General features: G+C 36.5%; 1 protein-coding gene across 2 annotated transcripts in view; it reads left to right on the top strand.

Annotated features, from left to right (window-relative positions):
- Window positions 1–3,586: 3,586 nt before the first annotated feature.
- Window positions 3,587–24,516, top strand: part of LOC127413035 (follistatin-related protein 5-like) — a 251,700-nt gene continuing 230,770 nt past the window's right edge. For both annotated transcript variants that reach the window (XM_051649838.1, XM_051649837.1), the window contains exon 1: window positions 3,587–3,843. The gene's annotated coding sequence lies outside the window, so the exon portion shown is untranslated. The remainder of the gene's footprint in view (window positions 3,844–24,516) is intronic.

The following is a 24,516-nucleotide window of genomic DNA, read 5'->3' as shown; positions in this document are numbered from 1 at the left end:
AGTTCATCCTAGATTAACTGCAGAAGTTCACATGTACTGTCCTTTGTTAGTTGGCTGATGAAGGGTTTTGTTGGCGATTAATTGATAGTCTAAGTATTCCTTTTTAAGAGTGTATTCCATAAATAGACAAAAGGTCCTGCAGGCAGAGATCAGTGAGGTGCATCGCAGTTCAACCTGCAGGTTATTTCGGTGGGGTCCATCCTAAGTCCAAGGTTCAGGCAGTGTCATATGAAGTATTCCATGTCTTATGGGTGGAGTTCACATCAGTTCATCCCCTGAAGTCCATCGTAATAGACTGAAGTGATGTCTGGCTGGCACCGGCTGCATTGAGTTGTCATCACTCAGAGACACGTTGCAGTGGAATCCGACACCAAGCAGGAATGGAGCTGGATCTGTCCGGCTCTGGTAACCTTGAGATATGAATCCCGAGGTTGAGACAGGGAAACAAATAGAATAATATTAGAGTAGATGCCATTAAATTTTTTGCAGATTTATAGATCATGATAAATGTTTCTGGTTGTGGCAGACCTAACTAAAGCAGCCTAATTGCGAGATGATGGATAAATTAGGTGTATGCCTGGCTAAATAGATGAGTCTTTAGTCTAGACTTAAAGGGATAGTTCACCCAAAAATGAAAATGTACTTATAATTTACTCACCCTCAGGCCATCCAAGATGTATCTGAGTTTCTTTCTTCATCAAAACAGAATTTAAGATTTTTAGGATTTCATTTCAGGCTTCCTACTATAAACAATGCAAGTGAATGTTCTCCATTTTTTGATGGTCCAAAATGCATATTTAGGGTGCATCAAAATAATCCACATGACACCAGTCGACAAATAAAGTTCTTCTGAATGCAAACAATTGATCATTTTTAGAAACAAAACAATACTTATATACTTTTTAACTACAAATGTTCGCTTCTGTACATCTCTGTGACGCGCGCTCATGAGAGGGATGATGTAAGCTCGTTGGTAATGTCACATGTCACGTGGAGGAGGCAGGAAGCATGTCATTGTTTACAACAGAAACTTGCACAGAGCACAGACCAAGTGCTGTTCACAAACCAAAACAGTCCAAAACAATTTCAAAACAATATAAAATAAAATAAAAAATAATTTCCAAATAATAATAAAAAAAACAAAGACGTGCTTCCTGACTCCTCCTCCACGTGACGTGTGACCTTACTAACGAGCTTACGTCATCCCTCTCATGAGCACACGTCACAGAGATGTACGGAAGCGAACATTTGTAGTTAAAAAGTATATAAGTATTGTTTTGTTTCTAAAAATAATCAATCGTTTGGGTTCAGAAGAACTTTATTTGTCGACTGGAGTACATTTGCTTGCATTGTTTAGAGGAGGAGGTCTGAAATGAAATCCTAAAAGTCTTAAATTCTGTTTTGATGAAGAAAGAAACTCAGATACATCTTGGATGGCCTGAGGGTGAGTAAATTATCAGCAAATTTTCATTTTTGGGTGAACTACTCCTTTAAACTGAGTGAGTGTGTCTGCATCCTGAACAGTGTTAGGGAGACTATTCCATAGTTTAAGAGCCAAATAGGAAAAAGATCTACTTCCTTTTGTGGATTTTGATATTCTAGGAACTACTAACAGGCCAGAATTTTGCGATCGTAATGAACGTGATGGAATATAGCGTGGTTTAGGTCACTTAAGTACTGCAGAGCTAGACTATTCAAATCTTTGTATGTAGTTAAAAATGTTTTTTAATTAATACCAAATTTAAAAGGTAGCCAATGTAACAATGATAAAATGGGGCTAATATGATCATATTTCTTGGTTCTAGTCAGCAATTGAAGTGTATTTATTGAACTTGCTTGACATCCTCCCAGTAATGCATTACAATAATCTAGTCTTGAGGTCAAGAACACATGAATTAAAACAATCAAATAATTTGATGTTCCACTGTATTTACTTTTTATAGTTTTGTGATTACTTTTATGCTGACTTTACATCCTTTTTGGAGCTTGGAAGTGTTGGACCCCCTTGACTTGCATTGTCCATCCAAATATCTTAATTTGTATTCCACAGAAGAAAGTCACATGAATTTAAGAAAGCATATGGGTGAGTAAATTATGAAAGATTTATACTTTTTGGGTGAACTATTCCATTAAAAAAATTAACGTTTTAATAAAAATGTGCATTCTTAATGTTCATTTTTTAGTAAACATTTTATAAAAGCATTAAGGCACTCAAGGATATGCTATATGGGTAAAGGGGTTGTTGGCACTTCACTGTGCATCATGCCTAAAAATTCCATTTACCCTAACAATTTTACCCTAACTTACCCTACTGTTTACCTATAGGTTTACCTCACCCTACACAAATTCATACAGAGAATTAAAATGACTCTTCAGTGATAGAACTTTCTGTAGTCTATGCTCTATAAAGCCCCTCTGAGCCACATACTTTTTGGCACCGTGATGAACTGGCAAGTGTGAAAATCAGAGAGATACTTGAGACTGATATGAGGGTCCCGGTGTAAATGTGTGAAAAAAGATGCGTCTCCAGAACATGGGTGGAATCCTGATTGAAAACAGTGCTGATAATTCAATCTATAGGCCTCATGGATACTGAAGATTCATCTGCCAATCAAAATGACAGCGGAGCCATGTTGAAAGGAGAACTAATTGCATGCATCATATTTCATTACAGTGACACAATGCAGAAAAACAGTCAACTGTAACACTTTGGCTACCATTGTGGATGAAAAAGCAAGAAATCTATAAGAACTGGTATAGCAGAGATAATAACTAACCAATGTAAATTATCTAAGCACACACACACACACACACACACACACACACACACACACACACACACAAAAAAAATCATATATTTTTAAGCATAGAAAAACAGTAACTTTTAGTATTTTGGAGAAGAAAAAAATGTAAACAAGGAAAGGTTATGATATGACATGAGATTAAGTTTCTGCTCTGTTTATTGGTCACTAATCTAATGTAAGCAAATTTGTGACATTGACCATGTACATTTCTTTTAATAAAAGTTTATGTTTCCTTGCTTCCACTGAAGCACACAAGATGCTCTTTGGAACATTTTCAAATCATACTGGAATAACATGGATCAATGGGTTTTGCACAAATGTTTGGACTCTTTGAGTGGTTATGTCATTAAAGCAATAGGAGGCATTCAAATTGTAATACTGATCATGTAATTTTTGATAAAAAAGTTTAAATTAGAAAAATTATAAATAGTTATTGGTCTCAGGCTTTGGACCCCTTTACTGTAAAAATGTTTTGTCAGGCAACCTATTAATCTAAACTTTACTTGTATACACAATATGCATACATAAATATATACAAGTACACCTAAACACTGCTTCGCGTGGGAGAAAACAGGACAGTCTGCACACAAACTCTGTTCGTCTTTGTCAAGGACAATTCATTTAAACGGATGAGCACAGACAAGTCGACTGGCCATTTCCATTTGTCGGGAGCTTTCAGCTGGGTTTTTGATTGGCTGATTGTATTATTGTATGCAAATCCGACCGGGGTTGCAGCCAGTAGGTGAAAGGCTCGTGCTGGTGTGGCACTCGAGACCCGAAGCGCGAGGTGAAGCTGCTTTGGAGCTGTCCTCTCCAGCGGAGGTGCTGAAACGAGGATTTTCACGTCAACCGACAGTGAACATATTCAGAAAGCAATGCACAAACTGGGCTGCTAACTTTGTCAAAGGATTGCTACTCCGAGGACGTTGTATAACCAAAAGCGGGATTGGATTTACTTTGCACCAGTAAACAGTGTTGCTCGAATTTTAAAACCTCATTCGTGAATCCCTTTCTGGATCACTTGTAGTTGGATACGCAGGTAATTTTGAATCTTGTTCCTATGATCTACATAGCTTGTTGTGATTAAATATCAAGCCTCGGGTCCATAGTGCTGAACGGATCAATTTCAGTGTTATTTTATACGCATGCGCTATATAATTCTTTAAAGGGAGAACCGTACCCAGTGCATTTCGAGTTTGCACTTACATTCTCCGAGTGAATAATTTAGCATATCGTGCAGTGACATTCAGCATAACGGGCGTACGGTGGCAACTGACAGAAGACCAGTAGCTGTGCTTGATCAAGGGTGAGGAAGTTAGACGAGCTCGTTACATGTTTTCGGGGACAAGTTCACTGCTCGGTCGAACAGATGTCACGTTAACGGTGCTGCCATATTCCGAATGAAAAAAGAAAAGAAAAAGTAAACGCAAAGCTACTGGCCGTTTAATTTATCCGCAGGGTATTTAGCAAGGTTTTTTTTTTTTTTTTTTTTTTTTTTTTTAGCACGCTAATCCTTGAGTGACACCGTGCGCGCGCGGGGATTATGCTCTTGTTTTCCTCGTGCAGATTCAGTCTGGCATGTGTGTTTGGCGGGAGTGATCGCTGGTAATTGACATGGTTGGCTGGAGACGGTTGACAAATTGGTGTCTGTAGTGCAATTATAAGGAGCAATATAATGGGGCCGTTCACAAGGGACGCGTTCTTGCGTTCAAAAACAGCTACACGAAGCGGAAGACAATCGAAAAGACGCAGGGGTCTCAATATTTTATTTGTATTTAAAATAATAATAATAATAATAATAATAATTACTTTCAACTTGACGCTGCATCTTAAAACCCCTGAAAAACAGCAAGACGCGACGCAACGGCCATGGTATAGCTACATAAACCAATAATTAAAACATAGCGCGTCCTGTGTTAAGGTGTCGCGCACTGCCGCTGTGAACAATCATGGTAGGATTTCCTACTGCCGTGTTCACGAAGACTGGCGTTTTTACAGATGCATTTTTGATACTGATGATTTCCTACGCGAAACTTCATATTTTGTGAACCGTCAATCAATAGTAGTTATATTACTTCTCTTATCTAAATCGTATATATATTCAGCCAGTTTATCGCATCAGTATAAGAGAATAACAAAACAATTGCCTCATGATATGGTGCTTCAAAGTTGGTGTTGTGTTTATTGTTGAGAATGAATCCTATTTTTATTTTATTTTTTTCTATATCTATAGCAATATCTATAGCAATATTCTCAAACTCTCATGTGGCAATTTAAATAAATAAATTAATAATAATAATAATAATAATAATAATAATAATAAAGCTTTTTCAAGTTTAATATTTTCTGGGAAATAGATTTGTAGGATACATTTTGGTTTGGCTTTTGTGGGTAATAATTCATTTTTTTTCTTTAAAATTCGCTTCTAAGCACTGACATAGAACTTGCTCTTGTAGCCAAAGCTTTGTTTTTAATAAGTGCTAAATGTGTGCACTATGTGGCTCCAGTTCATTAATAAAGGAGAAAAAAAGTATAAATCTATAGTATGTATGAGAAATGTATGAGAACCTAGTGAGGGTCAGCTACTATGTGAGGTCCCATGCTTTTTCGCGCGAGTGGCTCTGATGCACATCAGATTCTATATCAAATGTAGGTTTAATCCTGCCACTTTTACTATAGTGCTAACTTAAGTGATGAAGAATGCATTGAAGGCTGCTCTAAGGGGAACTCACACAGGAAGTGAGAAAAACAACAAACAATTGCTTCCCACACACTCAAAGATACAGACGAAACAGTGAAGCCTCAGACCTAAAAACACGCATTAAAAAACAGTGTCTAGACTAGAGAAAAGGCCATTAAATATGGCAACAGAGAACATGGCTCTCAAAAAGCTGCAAAACACTTAGTCAGAGACTGAGAGATAGAACATTCTGTGGACATATCTCAATTTACATGGGCAGATGGGAAAATATAACCAAAAAAATGTACTTCAAAATCTATCTATAATGTTCTAAAGGAGACTGCATCACCCTTCCTCACTCTGCAGCAAGACCTCACCGTTTTGCTCTACTTTTAGACTTTCACCCAATTATTGTAAATATTTCAGCGGCAGGTGGAAGAGCTGCTGTAATGGTTTGGTGTGCACTGATGTGAGCAGCCCTGCTCATGGTGAAAATAAATGCACTATAATGCAGGAGACTTGTTTAGCATATAGGGCAGAAGAGGATTTGATCTTTCATAGTAACAGGCTTGCCAGTAATTGATCAACATGTGAAGGATTAATCATTCTGTTGATCAGAAATTACAGCCATCCATGTCATATTCATCATCACTACCCTCTTCATCAGTAGCAACATTGTCAGCAACTGCTGCTGCACCTTCATTTTCATCATCATCATTGTCTTCCTGCTCTTTTCATTTGCCCCCTTCATCACAACTCTGTAATGCTTATTGTGTGCACATAATAGTTGTTTACTGTGCTGTGTAAGGCACTGCACTCCAAAGATACACAAAAATAAGAGGAGCAATACAAACACTTTAATTGCTTTCAAAAAATTAATCTCCTCAAATGACTGCCTTGCCTTTGCAGCCTCTGCATGAACAAAATCACCCTGAGAAACACATTCAAATAGGAATGGAGCTTCAGAACACATTTATTTCCAAACAATGGTGCTGAGATGGATGTGACAAGCACATGCTCCTTCAAAACTTTGTGTCTTGTCTCTGAGGATTCTCTATCCATAGATATATTCATCACAGTCTTGAGTGAGTCCTGCTGTTGCACTAATGAATCCTGACACAGCCCACAGATTGGACAGGTCAGTGCAAACCTCTGTGACCAGCGAATAACACAGTTCAGTGGTCAGCGGACGCTATCTCATAAACTCAGCATACAAAAGGCTTCTCTGACTTGCTGTCTGTATCCACTTGGGTGGGGTGGACATTTGGGACATTGTTGTGGTATTTCTTATTGCCATTATAGTTTGAATTTGAGTTGGAACTTAGTTTTACTTCAGTGGGGTTGCAGTTGTCTTTGCTGATTTTAGTCATAAATTATTGATTAAATCATTAAAAAATGGGACATACCAGAATGAAGGTGGTTGGAGGGGGTGGGTTGAAAAAATATGATGGATTTGTGACATCAGTTGAAAAGGAAAGTTATTGTAGGATGGAGAAGGTTATCACATTTTGGTTGAAGATTATGAAGACAAACATGGAACTTTACTTGGAATAGCTATGTCATGTCAATGTCACGAGGCTCATTTTTATAATCTTTTTATTATTATTATTATTATTATTATTATTATTATTTTTACAAAGTTATTAAAAAATACTTAAAAATGCAATTCACACAAAACAATTATTTGATTACACCTCTACTATGATGAACATGATTGAAAGTTTTGAGTAAAAGTCATTTTGATTTTCTGAGGCTAAAAGTAAAAAAAATGTGTAACCGTATGGAGACAGTAAAATAATAAATAAATAAATAAAAGTCACATTAAAAGCTGGAATTCTGGAAAAAGTAAATGTTTGCATAAGTAGTTTGAAATAATATTGTATTATTTTTTCTTGAAAGAAAGACCCTTTTAGATGCATATGACTGTGTGTGAAGTTATTCTGATATAAAATTTGATATTTTGATGTATTTATGAAAAGAGACATTATGTTCTGGTCAAATACAGTAACCCTAAGAAAACGTTTGGATATTAGTGATAAAAAAACAAAAAAAAAACATGATATTTGTAATAAAAAATAATTGACCTTGAAAAATATGTTAGAAAACTCTTTTTAAATCAATGATTATGCTGTGTACACTCATGTCAATCAAAGTATTTTAATACCCTTTACTTGATGGTTACACCATTTGACAATTTAAAAGTCATTAAGGTGTTTTGTTTTTGTTTTTGTTTTGTTTTTTGGTAGAAAATGCTATAAATGTTTTTCAAAAATGTATGAAACTAACATGGACTGAAAGATTAATTTTTTATAAACTACACATTTCTAATAATAATAATAATAATAATAATACAATTATCATCTTGGGCAAACTTATTTGTCAACTATCCATACACCGATGAATGCTTTAAGTGAATAGGATCTGTTTAGATTTCATGTTGAGTTTAACCTTTAAAAAAGTTTTTGTAGTATTTTTCATGATCTGCTGACTAGCTGTTGATTTCCATTGTCAGATCAACTATTGCTTTTGTGCATGGTCTACAGGTTCTATATATCTTACTTAGGGCAACATCCCCTTCATATCCACTGAAAACTGCAAATCTGTATGTGTGACTTGGTTTGTGCTTGATAGGGAAGATTTGTGTTTGACACTGAGTATTCACTGAAAGATGGATTTAGCTTAGGCTTTTGGATCAGTTAATTTGCTCTTATAACAACCGTTTTGATGTTGAATAGATTAAAGAACAAAGCCAAGCTAGAAAATGTGATTTTAACTCACATAGGGAAATTGTCAGGGTATTTTCGGCTTGTTCAGTGTTGTCCTCAGGACAGACAATCCAGATTGGTTTGATTCTGCTGAAGCACTGAGTGTTATCAGTGTATGTGTTTGTGCCAAAATTGCTGAATGTGTGAGCTCTGGACCATGTCTGCGCACAGACAAAATACCAGCTTTTGAGAAGGGGCATTGCTTGATTGGAGCTCTGGGTAATGAGGGTCTTGCTGTCTTGGACTTCATCTGCATATAATGTATGTGTGTGTGTGTGTGGGGGGGGGGGGGGTTGGCAGGTTTAAGTGGTTTACGAGCACTTTTTTTAGGTTACAAACTGGTAATTACAAGGGTATTATGCTATAAATGTGGTTTATGAGGACATATCTAGTGTCCCCATAATTCAAACCATTGTATCTGTTGCATAACCAAATAGAAGCTGGGGCCTGGCTATCCACTATAATCTCACCTCTGCTGGCTGCGATGGTTGCATGTGCTTGCTGCATTTGTCCAGATTACCTAGGGGTAAATCCTAAGCAGCCCAATCAGGGCACGACAAACTAAACACAGCTCAGGAGGCTTCTTTGAGAAGCATAATTTTTTAATGACACATTATCAGAAAAATTGCTGAATTACCGTGTATACATCTTCTAAATCATTAGGCAAGCATGTCATATGAAAGCTATATAATGTTGAGATCTCCTCTTTCCCATAAAGCTATGCCCTCTATGGGCAAAGTGAAATTGGTTCAGTGTAGGCTATAGGTATAGTTCACCCAAAAATGAAAATTATGTTATTACTTACTCATCCTTATGTCACATCAAACTCGTAGGACTTTCTTTCTTTCATCAGTGCTACATTAACACCACAAAAAGTATTAATGTACTCCAACCTCAAATGGATTAAGTAAACTTCAATTTTATGCAATGAAATCAAGTTGTGACAGAATGTTTTAGAATTGTGTTGCTTTAGTTCATTTTAATTAAGTAAACTGAACAAGCATCAAAAATACTTTTTTTGAGTGAATGCGACAGAGGACTTTTTGTCCTTTTTGGAACTTTACAGCTTGGATTGACTGTTCATTTTCATAATATGAAAAAAAGCAAAGACTTAAAAAAAAAAAAAAAAAAAATATATATATATATATATATATATATATATATATATATATATATATATATATATATATATATATATATATATAATTTAGTGTTCCACTAAAGAAAGAATGTCATATGGGTTTAAGCGACATTAGGGTAAGTAAATAATGACAGAATTTTCCATTTTGGGTGATGTATTACTTTGAGAGCAAAGTTTTGGGGATAATCTCAGTTAAAGGACACAGCCTTCGAGGTGTGAGTGCAAGTTAGGGAGCTCCCTCTGGCATAACTACTTTACTACTGTTTGGTCCTGTTGTTTTGCCCTGTATCTTATTAGATTTTAAAGAGCTCGACCACGCATGCTGGCAAAAACAACCACAAAACCATTAAGAGAAATCCTTATGCTCTTGCCCAGGGGACCACCTTACATTCTAGGCTGATTAGCATACTGTCATGCATGTTCGGCAAACCCATTTTAGTGGGTTGAGGAGACTGGCAAGTGAGTCACTCAAGGTGGGAGAACACCTCTGGGATATCTGAAGAGTTATTCCAAAATGCCCATGGGTATGATTGCACATTAATCTGCTTTAAGTCCAGCTGAATGCTAACTCCAAAAGGGACAAAATCTTTGAAAAAGAAATTAGATTTAAGCCATGTACTCTTTGCCCTCAACAATGTAGCACAGTTGTGATTACATAGTCTAGTCATTCTACTGAGGTTGATGGCTGAATCACATCAATTCCAAATTTGATTGGAAGTTTGTTTATCCTCCTGGATATGTACTTCTTTGCAGGATTTTGAGAAAGATTACTTCTAAAGAGTGATTTAGCTCTGAGCTCAATTTCCACGCAAAACTGAAGAGATTTAAGCATTTAGTGCCTCCGCTCAGTGTTAGACTTTTCTGAGCCGAATGAGAAAGGAAACAGGTAAAGGATTTTAAATGATTTTGCAAGTTCAGAATTGAACATTTTGGCTCCCCTTTTTTTACATAACGGTGCGCTATTGCTGAGCACATATATATTTATATGAATTTATTTTCAATATATTATTTAAAACTTAAATGGGTAAAACATCCTTAATTAATATTTACAGATGCAAAATGTTGTACATGTAAATGTAACCCACCATCCACACACAGGTGAATGCATGTACACACAGTTAAACATTCTCAACTTTTGACATTTCTTAATCTGTGAATTGCACAAAGGAATTACAAGGAGATATGCAGTACAAAAGCCCACAGCAATCCCACATTTGTGATTACAGTGCATGGGGAGAAATATCTGACTAGAAAAGATAACAAACACAAACATTATGAGGAATAATAAATAATGATACCAGATACACATGAACATAGCAGCATTTATACAAGGCCTGATCTTTTTTCTGATATGTGATTGCAGCTCCTATCAGTGTGTTTTTATCAGACTGGCATTGGAAACAGAGCTTTGGTTGTAATCAGTCAAGTATATTTATGTTCCCTGGATAAACCTTACTCTCCTCATGCTAATCTGGTTAAAGAACCAGAGCACGTGGTCAATCCCACCTGGATAGACCCAGGTCATGTGACCTTGAAATGATCTGATCACACGATGACCTTTAAGGTGTGAGGGTTGGCTGTTTGCTTCATGAATATGCAAATATTTTGTATTGATGATTGTTGCTGTGAGAGATGTTACACAGCTTGTTGGAACAAAACAGAATACACTAATGGAATATTAAATATTGCACTTCATGAGGAATAGTCTGCCATATATGAGACCCAAGATCTTTAACAGCTTTGTCCCACCACCATAGAGTTTTTTTTTTTTCACAGAGAGAGGGAAGTGTTATGCTGCTTCATGTTTAGTATCTTGCACATAACATTTTATAGATGTGGTGCACACTCTGCTGCAGAAATTTTAACACTCCACTGTTTTCCAACTCTGCTTTGCAGCTTTTATAAAGAGAAAAGACAGTTCCGTAGGAGTGGGTTTGTTAGCATTAAGTTCATAAACACATTAAAATTATGTTCATAAATACATTAAGATTAGAGTATTAAGAGCTTTCACCTTCAAGGTACTCACTACTTACCTGGAGGTATGTAGTTGAAGAACCCTCTTCATTTTTGACTCATGACTGACAGCATTCCGTGCACTTCAGCCTACTTTCTCTGGGTCTGTCATCTATAATAAAAAGCCACTATCAAGATGTGCTAAACAGAGCCACAAGGGCTTAATAACCAAATATAGAGATTGATAGAATGTCAGCTGCTGCGTGGATTTACATGGATTGTGTCATAACTGATTTAAGTGTCTTGAAGGAATGGTTCAGCCAATAAAAAATTACGTCTTCCATTAACTTTCAGCATTCATAACTTTTCTTCCAAACCAGTATGCTGTTATTTTTACTATGGGCCTGCACTGAAGTCATTGCGTTTTCTTTTTTGAAGTGAAATATTTAGTTAATTGCTGCTGTTTATCACTGTGTTTTTGACAAAATTTCATCAAATAAAACAAAGTTTTATTATTTATTATTTCTAGTTTAATTATCTGCATTTAGTATACATTTATGCTGTAGTTATGTTCAATTTAATGTTGCCATTATAACTGTTTATTTTCACCCTAATTGAAATCTTTGTTGTTTATTTGCAAGAAAAATTTTGTTCTGATTTAAATAATATAATCTGATTATTATTGAAAATATATATTATATATTTTAACAAATTTGATTAATTTAAAATGTTTAATGCATTATTTTTTCTTAATCACGATTAATGCATTTACCAATTTTAACATTAGATTCTGACATTTCATTCAGCTCCATGTGAGTGCTGAACACTGGTTGGAAAAGGGCAGAACCTTTGTGCTGTGTCCAGGGTCATTGTAGTGATGTACACACCACAAACATACAAACAATAGCGATTCCATGTCAATGATCAAGTGATGGAGAAAGAACCTCTTAACCATTTCTAACCTTAACCCTAATCTTAAAGTAGCTTCCTCAGCACTGCTCAAGATACGTTAAGTGAGTTTGGTCTCATGGGATGTGTGGTTTTAAAGTAATCAAAGTGCTTGTAAAATGGGCATGATCTAAAACAATGACTGTGACCTACAATTTTCCTAATATATTGTTATCAGGGTCCAAAATTACAACTCGTCAGGTGCCAAACGCAAATAAAAATTGACTTTGATGAGTAATTAAAAAAGAAACACTCAATAGACAGATAGTAACTTTAGTAGGAAATGCAATATAATTTGCATCGAATTATAAGAACTATACCCACTGATGTAAGTGATGTGAGCGATTCAAATCAAAGACCAAACCGTCTAATAAACAAAACATCTCTCACAATTCTCGCATCTTGTAATAACTTGAACCTAATTAATCCTGAACATTCACCAGAAGATGGATGGCTAAACCTTTTTTCTCCAGAACTCCATGTGTGGAACTCATATGTGGAATATTGTTCTCCAGTAAAAAAAAAAATATGAGGAACAAATCATGATGGGTTTTTGTAAAGTTTTTGTAGTTTGTAGTTTTGTAGTGTAATTCCAACGTAAAAATAAATAATTAAGAAATCTCGTCTCATCTCGTACACGATGCTGTGAGTAACACACTGACTTCTGCTAGGCAAAATAGCTAAATAAATCATTTTAACAGTCATTTTTATGGGCTTAATATACAGTATACATCTACAGTTATCGCTGACTATATGAGAGAATATCTGTAAAAATGTTACCTGCTATCTGACATACAATCTACTTAAGCGGTTAGGGCATGTATTTATTGACAAGACTCCGTCACTCCAGAGACTGTTTAAACACAGGCACTGTAAACACCCAGGGAGACGTGACAGAGATTACTGAGTCTAAGCTGTTAAACACTGACCTTACCAAAGCCATTTTGGGGCTGCATTGGACTTTTAATATGACAGGAATATTTGGCTGTTTTCAGTCCGTAGGTCAAGTGACAATAGATGTCATTCTTTACATTGCACTCTCAAAGCACAATCCTTATTTCACATCATTGGTTTGAAGTCAGGCAGATGACTTGCTCAATGAATTACAGCTTGACCTCATTGAAACTACATGACTGTAGCAACATTTTTGCAAAATTAAATTCCCTGGATTGTTATCTCCGCAGTTTCAAGGCGAAATGTCCACTGAGGGGCGCTAAAAGCAAGTTAAATGTTCTCAAAAAAAAAATACAAAAATGGCTGAGTTCGAAAAGGCATACTACCCATACTACTCTTACTACTTCTGCCATGACTGTCTATCGCAGAAATAGTAGAAGTAGTATGGTAGTATGTCATTCCAAACTCGAACCACATTTTTAAGGTTAATACTCTATAGAGTTTAAAATGATCAATCTCCCTAACCCAAACCTTTAACCGAAACCTAACCAATGGTGTCATAAAAAGTACATGTGAGATTAAAGTGTATTAACCTTAAAAACCTCACATTTTGTTTCCAGTTTTAATTAAACAAAACTGGCATTCCTAAATCCTATATCTAAACCTAACCGATACTGTCATGAAAAAAATGTGAGGTGAACTAAACAGACATCCTTATCCAAAACCCCACACCTAAACCTAACCAATAGTGTACTAAAAGCAAATGTGAGATAACAACCGCAATAGCTGAAACAGCCATGTCATTTCGTGGAGCTTCTTTGACACTTTTGGCTCACGTTTGGACTGCTTTCCTGGTCTTAAACCCGAGTCTTCCACGTTGTAAGTCTAACAATCTATGCTGCGCCACTGTACAACTTAGTCACACTTGAATAATCTTGTAAACGTGGTTGGTTATGTAATGCAAGCATTCAATGTGTCGTCTTTAAAATAATTAGTTTCAGTGTCATAAGATAGTATTTTGTATGAATCAGAGCAAAAAATATAAAGCATGTAAACCTAAATTTGCAAAAATGTAGATATAGTAATGTGATTCTATGAGACCAGGTTGAAAAATGAGCACTCTGGATGCAAGCCTGTTTCCATCTGTACTTTCACTTCAATCTCCCCTATGCATGACTGTCATAGTTTAGGCCATCTGTATGCAAAAATAAGAAACAGGACAGCATGGAGAAGAGAAGACTGAAAGCTGTGCACTCACCTACAGAATAGGGATAGTCATCATAACTTGATCAGGTGGCCATAAATCGTCCATGTCACATCTATGTCAAGTGTCTTGGCATTGACTTTCAAATGAGGGATGTCTATCACTCACAATAGATCATTGTGTGAAAGTCTCTCAGCAGGCAGCTCAATACAAGGGTTTCCTATTTCATCTAAACAGTTCTTACCCACAGTCATAGCAACACTGATTGCTTACTGATAAGTGTTTACATGTAAAGTCTGAACACTTTCACCTGAACAGTTTCCAGATCTCTCTTCTGTCTCTCCATACATAAAGAGACACCCCCACACTCTGGTAGACTACTAGAGTAATACCTCTGTTGAAAGGTGCAAACATCTATATTCTGTTTAGTTACAATTTATGCCAGTATAGAGTGTACTTAATTATGGGTCACCAAAAACATACAGTACTGGCCAAGCCAAACTCATATTGTCAAGGTTGCCACAGTAGTGAGGCTCATTAGCAACAGCAATGTGATCTTAAACAGAGGAAGTGAAAGACTCCGATGTATATTGCACAAAATACTTGAATGGAATAACCGAAAATCAGCAGTCCCAATCTTATTAGCTAGCTTCTATGCAATTTCCATCAGTTAGGGAGAACCAGTCCACTTTAAGGTACCAGGTTAATACATAAGCACTTTTTACATAATTGCTTTGCCAAAGTTTTCCAGGTTACTGCTATTAAATCTATGGATGAATGTAAATTCTGATAACAAATTATTAAAAAGTACACACTTTTGCTAAGTCTGTGTTTTATGTACAACCAATCCCAGACAGAAACTGGAGTGTAATTATTTAAGTCAACTATTAAGTGAACTATTTCAGATAATGGCTCGTAAAAACAAATCAATCTGTGGTTGGTCGCTTTTCATGTTAGTCAGACCAGATTGATCACACTGTGAATTCTGCCACAGTAGGTCTAATATACCGAAATTCGAATCACTGCCCCCAGTGGCCAACGCTGTAAGTGTTGTTGTATGTCAACAGAGTGGTGCAAAAAGTGAGTATTTTTTGTTGTAAATGATGCAATAGTTAACAGGAATGCAAATTTTATTAACCCTACTACCCAAACCCCTACCCTAAACCTAACTATCAGTGGAGTAAACATGTTATTTTAGAGCAAAAATGCAACCTCCAAATCATATCTGGGAGGTTGCATGCACAACACACTATAAGTAGTGCTAAAGGAAAATTTATTCACCCTTAAACTGATGCAAAAAATGTCTGATGGGGTATGACACTTGTTAGTAATTTGCCAATATGGGGCTGATTTCAGGGAAATCAGTGATTTTGGAAGCAACATGTCAATTTACTGTGTTATCATAGTGGTCAGTCAGAACCTTCCTGCCTAAGTAGATTGTTCTTGGCCAGAATAAGCTGCAAAGTGGACCAGACTTTATGTAACAAGAAGTCAGAAGTTTGGCTCTGCAAGGCTAACAATTGCTTAATGTTACTAAGACAAAAGAGATAATTGCAGACTTCATGAAATATTATGCAGCCCACTCAGCTTTGCGTTTTAATGAGGCTGACATGGAAACAGTCCTTGAAGCAGTGAAACCATACTAGAGGATTCATATCATAGAGTAACTTGAACTCTTGCAACTTGAAACTGGTGGCAACACAACATTTCCAATCAGTCTGTTTGTTCCTCTTGTGTTAGTGAGAAGGCCTGATACAGGTTCATTAGATTCACAGATAGTTTCTTACATTTACATTTATTAATTTAAACATTTATTCACACAGTTTCTTCTCACATGCTTTCATTTTATTTAATAGCTCTGAATGTGATTTGTGATAGAACACCCAAAATGTAAGGTTGGGTTATGAATATTTGTATTACATACTGTATAACATGAAAGGACAGTGCAGCAAAAGAATGCAATGGTTCTTTTGAGTCAATATAGGCCTATTTCATTGTATGCTTAAGTCTGTGTACTAGTCACACAGGTGTGGCTACTGAATTAATTGTTGACAGCAAAAGCAATAATGTGACATTCTATTAGCACTTACTGTATGTATATATATATATATATATATATATATATATATATATATATATATATATATATATATATGATTAAACTATATAACTATGTAATTGCTCAGTTTAGGGAAGAAGGAGAACAATTATGTGCTGGTTTCTTTTGTGCAAATGTTTGCAGTTGAAATGGTCTTTGGCACATCAAGCTGAATTGATCGGCCAAGGTGAATTTATTTTATTTAACACCTAATAAAAGACTATTCATGCAACAGAGTGTACACAGAGAGGGAGATTGAGATAATGACCTCTCTTTTTCATAAATTCAATCATTTTCTTACTTTATCTTGCCATTTTCATTTCCTAGGCTGTTTGTTTTTTTTTTTTTTTTTTTTTTTAAGTGTTTCACTGTTTTCCCTCGTTTTTCAATTCCAAAGGAGTTATAATTAATTCTTCATAGAAATTCTTAAGGAATTTGCCTGGTCATAGTGCAGTCATAGTGGTAGTATACATTTTTGATACAATACATAAAAGATAATCATCATTTCATTGCCAGATTTTCCTTATCCTTGTCTTATCCTGAGAATCTGAGATGCAACTGTTTATGTAGATAATGGCTTGAGTGACAGAGATTTGTTTGTGGACCATTTCCAGACTTTTACTGTCACTGAGAAATCTCTTGCTTATGTATTTTGTATTCTGTCAAACTGTTGGGCTGTGGGCAGTGACAGATGTTTCCCATTTGTGTCTATGTGACTTGTGCTCTCACTATGCAGACTGTCAGTGGAATCTTGAATTATTTTTGACTGTATGAAGAGAGTTTATTCTTTTTAAATATGTGACAATTCTTTTTCTGCAATATTGTTAAACCTTATGCATGTCCTAAAGGTCATGCCAAATATACAGTATGCATTTGCAGCTTTGTTTCAATATCATTAAATCAGAGTCAGGAATTTAAATGTCACATCACGAAATTAAAGAAGGAGCAATACCATCAACCAGTACTTAATACTTTGGCTTTTATATATAAAACATTTATGTAATGGAACTGTTGATTGACCAAAATGTAGGTTATTATTCACTGAAAATCTTCCCTTATGCTGCAGTTTTCAAATCTCATTCTCATTTTGCATATTTGAAATGCCACACCGTGTTCAGTTATGACAAATGTGAGAACCAACTTTTTCAGTATAAGAAACAGGATAAACAAGTTAAGAGTAATTTAAAAACCCACCCCATTCTCTGAAAAACAAAAAAACAGATGTATTAATACAGTATGTTGGAGCAATGAAATTATCATCACTGAGGTAATGTGCATATTATCACATTACATTTAACACTAATACCATAATGTAGTGTTTCTAATATGTTACATAAAACACACACACACACACACACACATATATACACATGACCATATATTGTCTACATACACACACACACACACACACACACACACATATATATATATATATATATATATATATATATACACACACATATGTACATATCCATACACATAAGCGATGTCCCATTTTTAATCTGAATGTGAACGCCTATGAGATTTATGAGCTTCAGTGGGAGGGGAAGATTACACTATGTAACACAATTTTTATTCCTGGCTAGTAAGTGTTATTTCCTAATTGCTTATGCCTCAAAAGTATAGAAAATGGCTATTATTCCCCACAGACTTTGCTTTTGTGACCAGGACAGTGATATTTTGAAATGTACCTATTTCCAATGAGAAAACGGGCGAATTTGTGTCTTTTCGTTCACATAAAGTCAGAAAAAAACAACATATGAATCAAAATTAACATGTATTTATACTAAAGTGATACAAAAGATTTAGAAGTGAGTAGTTTTTCAAGATTTACGATTATACTGTCAATCACTTTCACGAATCAGCCCCCAAATGTAGTTTCCCATCATGTTCTCATTATACTGTCCTTGGTAGCGGCATTCAAAGTCCAGTATATCCTATACTCTGAGTACGCTCCCATGTTCTCCTTGAATTTATCAAGATGAGCATCAAGGATATGGACTCTGAGGGGCATCCTACAGCCCATTGTGCCATAGTTCTTCACCAGAGTCTCAACCAGCTCCACATAGTTTTCGGACTTGTGATTGCCCAGGAAGCTCCGAACCACTGCGACAAAGCTGTTCCAAGCCGCTTTCTCCTCACTAGTGAGCTTCTTGGGGAATTCATTGCACTCCAGGATCTTCTTTATCTGTGGTCCGACGAAGACTCCGGCTTTGACCTTTGCCTCAGACAGCTTAGGGAAGATGTCTTGAAGGTACTTGAAGGCTGCCGACTCCTTATCTAGAGCTCTGACAAATTGTTTCATAAGGCCCAATTTGATGTGCAGTGGTGGCATCAGCAACTTCCAGGGGTCCAACAGTGGCTCCCACTTGACATTGTTCCTCCCCACAGAGAACTCAGTCTGCTGTGGCCAGTCCCGCCTGTGGTAGTGCACCTTGGTGTCCCTGCTGTCCCAAAGGCAAAGATAGCAGGGAAACTTGGTAAAACCGCCTTGGAAACCCATCAGGAATGCCACCATTTTGAAGTCTCCTATGACCTCCCAGCCGTACTCATCATACTTCAAGGCGTCCAGCAAGGTCTTGATATGTATCCACTTAGGCAGCTGGAACTAAACTGAACTGGTGGGCTTAAGGCCCCTGTATTTATACTACTATTTATATTACTGGAAAGTTCTAGAAAGTTCTAGAAGTTACTCCAAGTTTACTCAGCACTGAATCTATCTGGAATGTTCTGGGAAAATAGGTAAATTTAAAAATTTCACTGTCCTGGTCACAAAAGCAAAGTTTGTGGGGAATAATAGCCATTTCCTATACTTAAGCAATTAGGGAATAACACTTACTACCCAGGAACCAAAAAATAAATAAATAAATAAATAAATTGTTACACAGTGTTATCAGTGATTATTACATGGCTTTCAGTAATACTTGCTTATCATTGGTCAATCACACCATCGAGAGGTCTGATATTTCTGAATAATGACATCTGGGAATAAGGTTATATTTTACCGGTCATTCGGGTATTGCAAGTCATCTCTCCTATTTCACATACCGCTCTGTAATAGCTACAAGTAAGTTAAGAAAATAATTTAAACTGTTCTTGACACAGATTTTGTATAGCTTTAAAAACTTAGAATATAGTGTATGAGTTATATGGACTTATATGGTGCTTTATGGTGTTTTCTGTACATTTGTGAGATTGGTCAATATGAACTGTTGCTGCATAAGATTCTTCAATATTTTTCCTTTTGTGTTCCATGGTCAGGGGTGTAATAGTCATTTTAAAAGTGGGAGAGACACAGCTGTCAGTAGGAGGCTCGCACAGACCCAACACTTACAGTGCAGTATTAATATTTTACAGTATATATTAATACACTATATTGCCAAAAGTATTCGCTCACCTAACCAAATAATTGAATTCAGGTGTTCCAATCACTTCCATGGCCACAGGTGTATAAAATGAAGCACCTAGGCATGCAGACTGCTTCTACAAACATTTGTGAAAGAATGGGCCGCTCTCAGGAGCTCATTGAATTCCAGCATGGTACTGTGATAGGATGCCACCTGTGCAACAAGTCCAGTCGTGAAATTTCCTCGCTACTAAATATTCCACAGTCAACTGTCAGTGGTATTATAACAAAGTGGAAGGGATTGGGAATGACAGCAACTCAGCCACGAAGTGGTAGGCCATGTAAAATGACAGAGCGGGGTCAGCGGATGCTGAGGCGCATAGCGCGCAGAGGTCGCCAACTTTCTGCAGAGTCAATCGCTACAGACCTCCAAAGTTCATGTGGCCTTCAGATTAGCTCAAGAACAGTGCGTAGAGAGCTTCATGGAATGGGTTTCCATGGTCGAGCAGCTGCATCCAAGCCATACATCACCAAGTGCAATGCAAAGCGTCGGATGCAGTGGTGTAAAGCACGCCGCCACTGGACTCTAGAGCAGTGGAGACGAATCTCTGGAGTAACGAATCATGCTTCTCCATCTGGCAATCTGATGGACGAGTCTGGGTTTGGCGGTTGCCAGGAGAACGGTACTTGTCTGACTGCATTGTGCCAACTGTGAAGTTTGGTGGAGGGGGGATTATGGTGTGGGGTTGTTTTTCAGGAGCTGGGCTTGGCCCCTTAGTTCCAGTGAAAGGAACTCTGAATGCTTCAGCATACCAAGAGATTTTGGACAATTCCATGCTCCCAACTTTGTGGGAACAGTTTGGGGATGGCCCCTTCCTGTTCCAAAATGACTGCGCACCAGTGCACAAAGCAAGGTCCATAAAGACATGGATGAACGAGTTTGGTGTGGAAGAACTTGACTGGCCTGCACAGAGTCCTGACCTCAACCCAATAGAGCACCTTTGGGATGAATTAGAGTGAAGACTGCGAGCCAGGCCTTCTCGTCCAACATCAGTGTCTGACCTCACAAATGCGCTTCTGGAAGAATGGTCAAAAATTCCCATAAACACACTCCTAAACCTTGTGGAAAGCCTTCCCAGAAGAGTTGAAGCTGTTATAGCTGCAAAGGGTGGGCCGATGTCATATTAAACCCTATGGATTAAAAATGGGATGTCACTTAAGTTCATATGCGTCTAAAGGCAGATGAGCGAATACTTTTGGCAATATAGTGTATATAAGTATGATATAAGTATTATATTAATATATACATCTTTTTAATTTTTGTAGTATTGTAAAGATTAAAGTATTGTAAAATAATTGCAAAATTTAGCAAAAGTAGCTGCAAAAATAAAGAGCATCTTGTGGAGCACTTGCTTCTGTTTCACACATGACAATAAAAGACTGAGCACAAGCTGGTCCTGAATAAATTATTGTACAGTAATGACAATTGTGCATGTGCACAATTTTATTTTATTTCGCTGTGCTTGTGCATTATGGGATTTAAATGTATCCAAGTGGCTCGAGTGTTTTGACTACATTCACCAAAATTCATTCAGATCCATTTAATGATTCAGTGACCATTTCTGGTGATGCCTGAAGGTGGTGACAAATGAGTGTCTTGTGTGAAATGAGTTAGTCACTGAATCAATGATCAAAATAAAATTTTATTCCTTTAAAATGTGTATGTCTGCAGACTTACAAAGAGACTTTAGTAGAGGTTTTAAGCATTATAAGAACAAAGTCAATCTACAATTTACTTCATCAACAATACAGTTTGTGAGCTGCTGACATGACTTTTATCAAAAGACAACAATAATAGTCTAATAATAATTATGAGTTTCAAAAGCGTTCATATGTTTTCATGTATAAAAAAGCATGTCTACATATCTATTACATATCAAAATGCATGTGTTCCAAGAACACAGCAGATCTATCTTTTTTCCTACAGTTTGTCGACTGCACACCAACACAGAGGTAAAAAACAGGAGCTGATAGTAAAAATAGCTTTACATATTTAACACAGATCTAGTAATCTGCTTAAATTGGCAAAAAACAACAGATCAACGATTACCTCACAAACATAATGTAAAAAAACATAACTTAATGAAGACCCATGTGCTGATATAAACTCCACTTACATGTGCTTAAAAGAAGGATTGTCCTTTGTTTTTTTCTGCAGTGCATTTCACGTAATGCTGCCAATCAAGAATGATATGCCGATAAATAACTCTCATTTGTGTGTTCCTCGTCTCTAAATTATTAATTTAGATGAACATCAATGCCGATAAAAAACATGGATAAATGTGCATTGTTGAAAGCAACTTTGTAGAAATGAACCGAGCCACGTAATTAGACTGTCTGATTGACGGCCTATTACATAAGGGATGTTTGGTTCATGAAACTCACCTGTGATTGGCTGGATGGTCGCTCAATCAACCCATCCATCCTGTAAATCCTAATAAATAGTTATGAATTCTAAATTGATATATTTGTAATTCTGAATATATAGTAATTGTAATCCTGAATGCATATTTGTAATCCTGAATATATAGTTATACATCCTGAAAAATTACATTTATGCAACAGTTAGTTCTGGTCCTGATTGGACTAGAGGCATTTCAAGAGTGCTGATAGCTCACATCATTAGCACTGGGACACTTTACCATTTGTATCACTCCGCTTGTGTTCGAATTGTTCCAAACTAGCGTGTAAGGGCAGTGCAGACGTGTAATAGCAGCTAGAACAGGGCTACTCAATTAAAGTTCCAAGAGGTCTGGCCTCTACATTTTTTTCCCAGCAAAGGTCCGGATAAAAATATGTAGCTTACATGGTGTCAGTGGTTATATGGTTAGGAAAGTATGTATCTTTTTTGAATAGTTTTTTATAACTTGCCACGTTAGCAGCAATAGTACTTTGTAAAAAGTACAAAAAAAAAAAAAAAAAAAAAAAAAAAACCTAAACAGTCAGAATAGTCTCTTCAAAACTGGGCAGGGATGAGGATATTAGGGGCCCAGAGACAGCTAAATTAGTGGGGTCTAAGAGATCTTTTCTACCAAAAGATACAAATATTTCATCAAGATTCATCTTGGATATGAATATTAAAAGATCAACAGTTTGTTTTGAAGCTGAATGACAGCAGTCCAGTTTTTGTGTTGAAATATTTTTACATTCAGAATCTACACCCATGTATGGGACAAAGGAGGCCTTTTGACAAATAAAATAACACTGTTGGTTCAGGGGTGTCCCGGAGAGAAAATGTATAAGAATGTAAAAGTCTGAATGGACCATTTTTATATTTTCATTAAAGTGAGAATCTACTAACAACAAACAATTTACATAACAGTTGTGGCGAAGTGCTAAGGTGACACTACTAGTATGAAATCTTTCACAAAAATGCAGAATAGGAGAGCTGACTATGACACCCCATTTTGTTTTTATACACAGGGAAATACTAACCCAATAAGAATAAAGGGCACACAGGCTCAACATTCCAAGGAAAATGGGTCAAGAGACGTGGACACAAATGTACAAAACATTTCCCTTTATTAAACATGCACACATACAATGATGATAAATAAATAAATAAATAAATAAGGTACTAGACACTTATTCCTTCATTTAAAATTATATTAAAATCACAGTGTTAACAGGCAAAAGACTGAGTGATTCACACTAGGCTATAAACACTTAAAAATAGTAACAGAACAGGTGTAGTTGTGGCACCACACAGAGGGCTGAGGCTTACCCGGAGCAGGTAGGCTACCTTAACTCAGCGATCCACCTATAAAGACACTTCATTCTCAGGTATACACTCACTCACACAAGCACACAGGTGAATCAAGTGTTAATACACAGCATTCCGTGACAGGGACACCACCACCATAAACAGAGAATGACTAGCCTTCTACGCTGGGCCCCAAGCACCTGAAAGAAACACAAGAAATGACAACAAATAAACATCCTATAATAAACCAACAAAAGAACACAAAACTCTGGCCACCAAAGAGGACACAGAGCTAACATAAACTCAATAAACATGAACAAACAAAATATGGTTGTGAGAAAAGCAGAGGAGAGGGAGGCTGATGGCAAATCACCCTGTTAAAATCAACTTCACAACCAAAAACAAGGAATAATTTCAATTAAAGAATTAAAATCAACAAAATAACACCGCTTCCAACCCAAGATGATCTCACTGGCTCCAGGCGTCCACATTCAGAAAGAATTCACATTTCTCATGTCTTCAGAGCCAGTCACTGGATTTGAGGGAAATCAACAAAACAAAACAAAAAAAGCAACACAAAACAACAGCATCGGGATTCAGCTCTGCCGCCTTAATGCGGATGAAAGCATTATGGTATGCAGATAATATTGCCTAAAAACAGGAGAAACAGTAGAAAAAAAAAAAAAAAAACTAAAATATGAAACCGGCACATGTTTCAAAATCGCAAACGAGTTCAAAAATTACTGAAGATGTACAGTAAAAATGACATGAAGTACGGATGGAAATGTCGTGCTTTGGTGCACAGTGTAAGATATTTAGGCTTTTCTTAAACTTTTTATTTTAAGAAAAGGGGGGGGGAGGTATGTCACAGTTTGGCGATGGGGGTATGTGGCAATCAGGGCAGGGCCGAGCCATCTGGG

The sequence above is a fragment of the Myxocyprinus asiaticus genome, chromosome 22 (genome assembly GCF_019703515.2).
Source record: "Myxocyprinus asiaticus isolate MX2 ecotype Aquarium Trade chromosome 22, UBuf_Myxa_2, whole genome shotgun sequence".
Taxonomy (NCBI): Eukaryota; Metazoa; Chordata; class Actinopteri; order Cypriniformes; family Catostomidae; genus Myxocyprinus; species Myxocyprinus asiaticus.
Note: the sequence above shows the minus strand (reverse complement) of the source record. Positions and strands in the feature narration are given on the sequence as shown.